The sequence below is a fragment of the Hyaena hyaena genome, unplaced genomic scaffold, assembly GCF_003009895.1.
Source record: "Hyaena hyaena isolate Hyena2069 unplaced genomic scaffold, ASM300989v1 scaffold_49, whole genome shotgun sequence".
NCBI lineage: Eukaryota > Metazoa > Chordata > Mammalia > Carnivora > Hyaenidae > Hyaena > Hyaena hyaena.
Genome location: NW_024080681.1, coordinates 3430100 through 3440133, shown reverse-complemented (window position 1 = coordinate 3440133; position 10034 = coordinate 3430100).

Sequence of the window (10034 nt, the reverse complement as noted above, 5' to 3'; positions counted from 1 at the left end):
CCACTGATCTGATTTCTGTTCCTATAATTTTGCGTTTTCCAAAAATTTGTATCAGTGGAATGATGCAGCATGTATCTTTGTATCTGACTTCTTTTACTTAGAACAGTGCTTTTGAGACTCCTCCAAGTTGTTGCATGTAAAAGTGGTTCATTCTTTTTTATTGCTGAAGAATATTCATTGTATGAATGTACCTGTTTGTTTATCTATTTACCAGATGAAGAATACTTGTTTCCAGTTTGGGGCCATTGTAAATAAAACTTCTATAAACACTCCTGTATAGGATTTTGCACAGAGCTTTTATTTTCTTGGGTAAATCCATAGGAAGTGGAATTGCTAGGTCATATGGCAAGAGTACGCTTAACTTTTTAAGAAATTACCGAACTTTTTTCCAAAGTGACTGTCCATTTTGTATTCTCATCAACAGTATATGAGGGTTCCAGTAACCCTGTATTCTCATCAACACATGGTATTACTGGGTTTTAAATTTTAGTCATTCTAGTAGGTAGTTTTTAGTTTGTGTTTTCCTAATGAGTAATGTCTTGAGTGCATATCTTTTCAAGTCCTTATTATTTGCCATTCATATGTTTTCTTTGGTGAATTGTCTGTTTAATCTTTGCCTGTTATTTTTATCTTATTATTGAGTTGTAAAAGTTCTTTATGTATGCTTGATACAAGTCCTTTATCAGTTATGTATAGTGTATCTTGTCTTTTTTTCTTAATTCCAAAGTATCAATTTTTTTTCTTTTATGATTTGAGCTCTTTGGGCCCCTTTAAGAAATCCTTGACTAACCCAAGGTGACAAAGATTTTCTCCTATAGTTTATTTTAAAAATGTCATACTTTTGGGCCTTACATATAGGTCTGTGTTCCAATTTGAATCATATTTTATGAATGGTGTAAGACAAAGCTTGTGATTTTTTTCATATAAGTATTAATTTATTTTAGCATCAATTTTGGAAAAGAGTATTCTTTATCCATTGAATTATGTGGGTGCTTATATTGAAATTCACTTGACCATATATGTGTAGGTCTATTTCTGGTGTATGTCTGTCTTTGTGCCAATACCACAAAGTTTAATTATTGTTGCTTAATAGTAGGTCTTGAAATCAGGTAGTATAAGTCTTCCAACTCAGTTATTTTTTTTAAAAGTTGTTTTGTCCACTCTAGGTCTTTTCCATTTCTGTATAAATTTTATAACCAGATTCTTTTTTTTTTTTTTTAATGTTTTATTTATTTCTAGGAGAGAGAGAGAGACAGCGTGAGCAGGGGAGGGTCAGAGAGAGAGGGAGTCACAGACTGAAACAGGCTCCAGGCTCCGAGCTGGCAGTCAGCACAGAGCCCGATGTGGGGCTCGAACTCACGAACCGCGAGATCATGACCTAAGCGAAAGTCGGATGCTTAACCGACTAAGCCACCCAGGTGCCCCTATAACCAGATTCTAATACCAACAAAAGCCCTTTTGAATAAAAGAGTGACATGATCTGACTTAGGTTTTAAAAGAGCACTCTGGTGATCTGGTAGCTGTGACTACCTGTGATCTACTCTGGTAGTTGTGACTTGCCTACTATCAAAGCTAAACTTTTACCATTCATTTTATAAGGAATCTCAAATCCACTGGACGAGGAGAAAACAAACAAGCATCACCCTATCAATAAGCATTCTCAAATCTCAACGTGTTGTATCACCCAAAGAGACTTTATTACTAGAAAATGTAATAGTATTAGAATGTTTAATGTATTTGGACCAGGTCCAGCAAATGAAACTTATTCATGGTTGCCTTTGGCAACTATTTGATGGTGAAGAGAGTCTAACTGAGCGCACAACGAATGCCTCCAAAGCTGATAGATGTTGAAACCACAATATGGTGTTACGTCTTCTTTCCTTGCCTGGCAGCTATGTGACACAATAGTAACAGGATTTTTTTTTTTAATTCTGCTATAGTTACCATTCAGTGTTATATTAGTTTCAGGTGTACAATATATTGATTCAACAATTCTATGCATTACTCAGTCCTCCTTAAGATAAGTGTACCCTTAATCCCCTTCACCTGTTTCACTCATCCCCCCCACCCACCTCCACTCCACCAGTTTGTTTTCTGTTAAGAGACTGTTTTTTGGTTTGTCTCTTTTTTTATTTTTTTAATATTTATTTATTTATTTATTTATTTATTAATTAAGAGAGAGCAAGCCGAGAGGGGCAGAGAGAGATGGAGAGAGGGAATCCCAGGCAGGCTCCATGCTGTCAGTGCAGAGCCTGACACGGGGCTCAAACCTACAAACCATGAGATCTTGACGTGAGCCAAAGTCAAGAGTCAGTCGTTTAACCAACTGAGCCACCAAGGCACTCCTCTTTTCTTTCTTTGAAAGTAACAGGACTTATGAAAGCAGATTGCTTGGATTCCTCTTGCTCTTTTTGTAGAATCATAGTTTTCCCAGAATTTCGCATTTTTTTAATGGAAGGAAAATTAATACTATACTAATTTGTAAGTAAGCATGGAAATAATTTTGTAGCTTTCTAGAAAATGTCCCTGCCCTTTATGCCTCATACCTGCCAAATGGGCAAAACTTCTTACTTGTCAGAAATCAATGTGTTTTGTATGCAAATAAACAATGGTTTGGTTTTTTTTTTTTTCTCCTAATAATAGCCCTCATTGGTAGTGGTTCTCCTTTTTCTAAAATTTGGCACTTCCCACCTTGGCTGAAAGAGTTGTTCCAACTATGAGTCATTTCAATGTGCTGCATGGTGTTGCAGACAGCTATGGAAGTTGCCATTTGGTTACTAACTGAGTAGCCTTAGGCAAATCATTTAACCTGACCTTCATCTGTTTCAGGAAAACACAGCTATCACAATTAACTACCCTCTTTAACATAAGACTTGTGAGAATCGTATACGATACTCCACATAGCAATATTCTCAGGACTCTGGAGGCACAGTGTACAAATGTTGGTCACTGGAATTGCAAACAATAATAGGTAGTGTTGATTCTGTGGACCTGTTTATGTATTTTTAAAAATGTATTGAACTAAGCCAGTGTTTATTGGGTAGTTACAACATGCTTGGTCTGTTATAAATTATTATGGGGTAAAAGAGAGGTGTATTTCTGGGCCTAATCCTCAAAGGCATTATAATTTTATCAGGGAGAAAAATCTTGCACACAAAATAACAAGAGACCAATAATAATAGCTCATATTGGGACGTGCTTTTCAAGTCACTGATTTCTTTCACATGCTTTGTCTCTTCTCACTCTTACAAATTGTGCAGTGTGTAGGACACATGTCTTTGCCCTCATTTTACAGATGAGGAAACTGAGGCCCAGAAAGCTCAGGTGATTTCTCCAAATGTTAAAAAGCTTGTGAACAGTGGAATTGGGACTCCAATCCAGATGATTTTATGAAAGAAAGTCCAGAAAATCTGTTCTAGTAGTTCTCAAACTTAGATGTGGTTATGAACCACTTAAGGAACTTGTGAAAAGCTGCAAGTTATTAAATCAGTTGGTCTGGGTCTGAGAATCTGCTCTTTAAATAGGGAGTTCATATGATTTTCTTGTAGCTACCCTGCAGTTTCTTTCTCTCCAATTTACTCTTCTGGCACAGACCACATAAAGCAGAAGCAGAAGGCTTCTACAATGTGTATCACTAGCCTGCAGAGTATAATGCTTATGAACACAAATTCTGGAACCAGGCTGCCTGCATTTAAAGCCTTCTTTCACTGCTTTTAACCAATCTATGCCTCAGTTCCCCATCTATAAAATGGGTGTACGACCAGTATATACCTCACAGGCTTGTCATGAAACTAAATAAGTTATTGATTGTAAAGTAACTAGAGTAATGCTGGCATACAGCAAGCACTACAGTGAGAAGTGGAATGTGACCTGTAGAAACATGTCCCTATGAGGGAGGGACAATGGGGGATGAAATGCGTGCGGGGGTGAGGCCTCATCCCTCACCTTAACCAAGTTCCATTCCTTCTCACACCAACACTTCTGATCTTGCAGATAGCTATTGGCAACTCCAGGCATCAATCCTATGGGAGGCAGACTCTAGCCAGTTATCTCTCAAAGTAACGAGAAGGTTCCAAGGGACCCTCCAGTCTTAAGTCGACTTTGTTGCTTTATCCCATTTAAATCCACATTCTCTGTTGAAGGAAATAAACCAACACAGTAAAGCTTGCTGATAGCCACTCCATCTGTATTATGGCACACAATGATGGCTAGAAGTTAAAGTTTTGATATATAGGTCTATTTTTTTATTGCCAGTCCCTGCCCCTGAAGAAAGTATTAAAATTTCCAGATGAGTAACCAAACAATAAATAGATGAGACAGTTGCTGTGAATATCTGATTTTTTGCATAATAATGAGATATTGCTGGATAATGCACTCTGCCATCCCCAGTTTGTCTAAATTATCATTTTGATTGGTCAAATGCATAAGAAAGATATACCAATAAAGTGGTGTCAAGTGCTCCATTGCAAATTGATGCAGGACGGAAGTTTCTTTAGGGTTGAGGTGAGGTGGGGGGCAGGGAGAATTGGTTCTTCAGTGAGTAACTTTGGGTAGATATTTTCTTCAGCCAGTTTGTAATCAAAGGCATTTGAAATCCTCGCTTTGCCAGGGCCACATGCATAAACATGAGGCAGTTTGTACCTTCTAAGGCCTCATGTGTTGTTTTTGGAATTGAAAATAAGAATCAAATTTGGAAAGATGGGTTGTTCTAGGACATCTGAGGTTTGTTTTGTGTGGAGCATTTTCCCCTTGATTTTGTATCCCTAAGATACAGCATCAGAGTGTTGATAGAACTTTTGAATCAGAAAGACCAGTCATTAGGGAACATGATGTCAGTAAATCCAAATAACTCTTTTTCCACCTTAAAAAAATATGGAAGATTTCTGTAAGTTCCAAATTGGGATGAAAACTAAAATTGCCTCGAGTATTTTGACTTTGCAACTCTTCTTTCTTCTGGTTATGTAACACTTGGTTTAATATGGTTGGTAATTCATTCTGGATTTTATTTTTAAACTTTTCCTGTTGCTGTGTTGAAGTACCATTTTCATCCCTTTGTTCCAATTTAAGTTTTCCATGGCTTGGCTTGTGACCTCCTCATGACGAGGAGCTACATCTTGGCCCAATTTATGGGTCCTAAGGGGTTTGTACCTAATAGGCGCTCAGTTAGAGCACAGGCCTACCACTCAGTTTAGGATTTCTAAACACTTATTGTGTTTTGAAATTTTTCAAACAATAACCAAAAATAGGATAGTTTTCTATTTATTTTCAATTAAATATGGCAATTATTTATCAAGCATCAACCATGGGCAAGTACCATACAGGTGTTAGCTCATTCACTGTGTATATCTTGGCAAAGAGGAAATTCTTACCCCTGTTTTACAGGTAAAGAAACTGAGTCAGTAAGAGAACATGCATCTATTTAACTCCAAAACTTCTTTCACTAAGCCGCACATTTTTTGCCATTATCATTATTGAAATTATATTACTCCATCCTCTTTTGTCTCCTAGACATCCTGGTCAGCAATTGAGCTGACAACCCCCCCCAACATTTGAGTGCTTTGCAAGTGGCATGTAAGTCACGCCAGCCGTGGGAGGTGGGAACTGGCATCTTCAGAAATCCCACACATCCAAGGGGTTATTGGCAAGATTGAGTTAAAGAGCCGTCTCAGAGTGATGGAGCCGAAGATTTCCTGGAAGTCAGAAGGCTGCATACTCTAGTAAAAGGAAAAATGTATGAAGAAAAACCGGGAGAAATGAAAAACATTTTTTAATATAATTTGGGCTTGTCTCAAAATCTGTAAAGTAAACAATGTGATGAGTTGGTCATCGGATCGGGAAATTATTGCAACCTCAAGGGAAGAATCTTTTGTTGGATTAGTTTGTTGTGATTAACTAATTATTGATCAATGCCACTTTGAGGATCATCTGAGGAAAAGGACACAAAGTGAACTAGACTAGGGATAATGTATTTCCTGTATTTGTCTAGTCACTATTTGATAATAGTCAAAACATCTAGTATCTTATTCTGACAGATGCTATTTATAGCTCATTGCTTTAAGCTCCATGTATTGTATCTGTGCAGTACTTCCCCCCTTTCGTTCTTCCCTACACAGTGAATTCCTTGAAAGCATAGTTTAACTATCTTGTAGGGCTGAACATATCTGACCAGAGTAAGTATATATAATCGTAATATCATAAGAAGTAAATATTTGGTTTTTGTCCCAGGTTCCAGGCACAGAACTCCTAAAGCCCTTGGAATTTATTGTCTTTTATATGCTAATGAGATGACTCCTAGAGGGAGGCCTAGATAGCTTCTGGATGGGGGCTGGTCACCAGGAAAACTAACCCAAGTGGTATCAGGGTAGAACTTTCAGCCCCAACTCCGGAGAGAGGAGAGAGGTTGGAGTTTGAATTTAGTTGGCAACTGGCCAATGAGTTAATCAACTGTGCCTTCATAGTAAGGCCTCCATTAAAACCTCTAAATGATGGGATTCGTGGAGATTCCAGATTGGTGACCACAGTGAACTTACTGAGAAGGTGGCAACTCTATGCCCTACTCCTCTCCTCCAAATACCTTGCTGCCTGCATCTCCCCCATTTGGCTGTTCCTGAGTTGTATCTTTTCATAATAAACTGGTGAGTTTTTTTTTTTTTATCAAATTCTGGAATGTGAAGGAGGTTGCTATGGGAACCTTTGAACCTGCAGCCAGCAGAAGTATGGGTACCCTGGGGACTCCCTCTGCAGCTGGTGTCTAAAGTGGGGTTTGTCTTGTAGAACTGAACCCTTCATCTATGTGGTCTATGCTAATTCTAGAGAACTGGCATCAGAATTAAGTTGAATTGTAGGACACCCATTTGGTGTTTTAGAATTGGTTGTGGTTGTTTGGAAAAGACACAAAAGAAAACACACTTAGTGTTTTATGAATGAATGAGTAAAATGAAGGAATGAAGAAATCTTTGTCACTTGGTGTGTTTTAGTCACAAGTGAATGAAAACCTGATTCAGATTGACTTCAGTAGTAAAGGGAGCTTACTGGTTCATGATAGAATTTTCAAAGGTCCAGGGCAGGATCAGCATCACACAGTGTTCTATAGAGTGACTCAGTAATGTCCAAAAAACTATTTCTTTCTGTCTCTCCACTCTTCTGTAATGTCAACTATATCTTAAGGTGATTTCCCTGGGGTTCCCAAGACAGCAGTCAGCAACTTTCAGCTACTAATCATTCAGTTCTGTCAGGAAAGAGTGATGGTCTTTGTGGAAGCATTCCTTTCCAAATTCTGAGAATCAGTCTGATTGCACCAACTGAAGTCACATGCCCTTCTCTGACCAATCACTGTGTCTGAGAATGCCCTAATAGGCTTAAGATAAGTTATAAAGTAGAGGTAGCCCTCTCATTATCTCATGCATTCTCAAACTCAAACTGGAGGGTTTTGTAAAGGGGAGAATAATAGGTGCTTAGGAAGGCAACCAACTAATTTCCATTCCACTTGAAATGTGCACATATAACATAACAAGTGATGTGGTTGTGGTTCCTAAATATATTCATTTTTTATTTACTATCTTATTTTAATTAGCTAATCCCTAGCAAATGTTATACCCAGGAGAGGTCAGGCCTTACCAAAAGCTAACTATGTAGTATTTTATATATTGTACCACACCAATAGTGTGTTTGATAGTACTTTATATACTATACACTCTATAAAAATATATGAGGTGATCCCATAAGCAACTAAAGAAATATAAGAACATATTGAGAGTTGTGACAGACTTAATAGTTGATCTAAGTTCTATAACAAGCTTTGAATAAATTTATTAATAGCCCCCAAATTCACAATCAGATGGATTATTAGTGAAAATCTAGACTTCATCTTGACCTTTTGCCAAATTTGTGATTAATTTACCACCAATAAACATGTAGGTATCATAGCAAAGACTTCATAGGCCACTTGGCACTCTAAGTTTTTAGTCCTTGGGTTGGCAAACTTTTTTTCTTAAAGAGAGAGAAAATAAATATTTTAGTCTTTGCAGTACCCAGAATGTGGTCTGTGTTGCAATTTAAGTCTGCTATAGTAACACAAAGGCTGTAACACAGACAATATCTAAATGAATGAATATGGCTATATTTCAACAAAACTTTATTTATGGGCACTAAAGTTTGAATTTCATGTGATTTTCATATTATCATGAAATGTTAATCATCTTTTGATTTTTCAAATATTTAAAATATTTTTAGTTCATGGGCTGTACAAAAACAGGTGGTAGGTTGGCTCATGGGGTATAATTTGCCAATCCCCATTTTACATCAAAGCTGTAAAACCAGGAGATTTATGAAAATGGCATTACCTCAACCAGTGATTTGTGCATTCTTCAAAAATCTCACTCTATAAGTAAGATATAGAATCTGTTAGTTTAGTCATTATTTGTTTTGTCCCTGTCACTAAACTTTTAATACCAATGGATAATCCCCAATTCTCAGAATTGACACTTTTACCTTTAAAGTTAAAAATTTAAGATTTCTGAAGAAATATGGGAGTCATTTCAGGTTTTCACTGTGTGTCTTCAGTATTAGGTTGCATCTTTGTTGGAGCTGTTGCAAGTTTAGCAAATCCTTACCTTAACTCACTGGTTTCTTCCCATAGTCACTTGCTCTCAACCCTCCCTATTTCCATCAATGGAACCTCATTCTAGTTAACCAGGCTTGAGTCATTAGAGTCATTGTACAGAGAGCATTCTGTAAGAATCCTGCTCCGTCTGAAGGATTCTGCATAGTGGACCTGCCTCCATGGGCCCTGGGGATGGGATAGGACCCATATGTAGCCAATCAGAGCACTGTATCTCCTCAGCTAAAGTGATTGGTTTAGGGATGGGCACATGACCCAAGGAGAAACAATCATACTTCTTGGGACTTTTGTTAGATAGAACTGTCTGGTTGAATTAGGTTTCTGTTACTTGCAACACAAGAAATCCTGACTAATTGAATTGCCATTTAATTCCTTTGATTCGTACTTCTTTTTCCCAGTACCTCCCCTTTTCACTAGTCAGTCACCATGTCCTCTAATTTATTGAGTATATTTTTCAAATCCTTCCCTTTCTCGCCATTCATCATTTCACTGTTACTTCCTTCTATTTGTCACAGTAACTGCAGTGGTATCCTATTCAGTAAATATTTTTTGAAGGACAAGCAATGTTACATGGCAGCAGAATAGCTCTGAATTTATAGTCAGGTGGAAACTGGGTCTGAACCTTATTCAATCAGTTACCAGAAAACTTATTAACCCCTTTTAGTACTAGTTTCCCTGTTTGTGTAATGAGAATTACTTTCTAAATTTGCTGTCAGGACTAAAAGAGAATAGCATGCGTGAATCAACCAGTATAGATACACAGTTAGGGCCCTAGTAATGAGGGCTCTTACTGGGTGAAAGAAACTGTCAAACACCCACCTGGAACCCTTGAAGAGCGTATTGATGTCCTTTCCATGGGACTTGCTTCCCTTCCATGCATCTTCTTCGTCATTTCTTGCTCTTCCTGCAGAGAGCATTTCTGGGTGCATCTTCACTGCTCATAAATCTCCTAAGGTCTCCACTGGTTCCACAGACTACATTCTGGTTCCAAGAAACTCCCATCCGTCTCAACCCAGTTGGAGTTTCCTCTGGTCTCCACCATGAGGCCTTTTTTTCCTCACACCAAGTGACCTCTTTACTGTCTGCCAGATATGCCACCTGAAATCCTTATACTAGTAGTCATGAGTTTGAGCTATTTGCTTTCACCCAGTCCTAAACCTTAAATCCTTTCTCAAGGCCTTCTGTTCCAACTGTTTTCCCTCCTCTTTCTCAGAACTTTCACAGAATCTGTTCTCTCATCTGGGCACACTCTCCATATATTTGCTCTCCTCCTCTTCCTGGAAATCAGGACTTGTTGGTTACATATGCGTAACTGTTTCCCTGTTGCCCAACTCCTAGCACGGTGGAGTGCCCATACCCAATGTCCAATAAGCATGGGTTGAGGGAGGGAATACAGACTTTCACAGAGCTGATA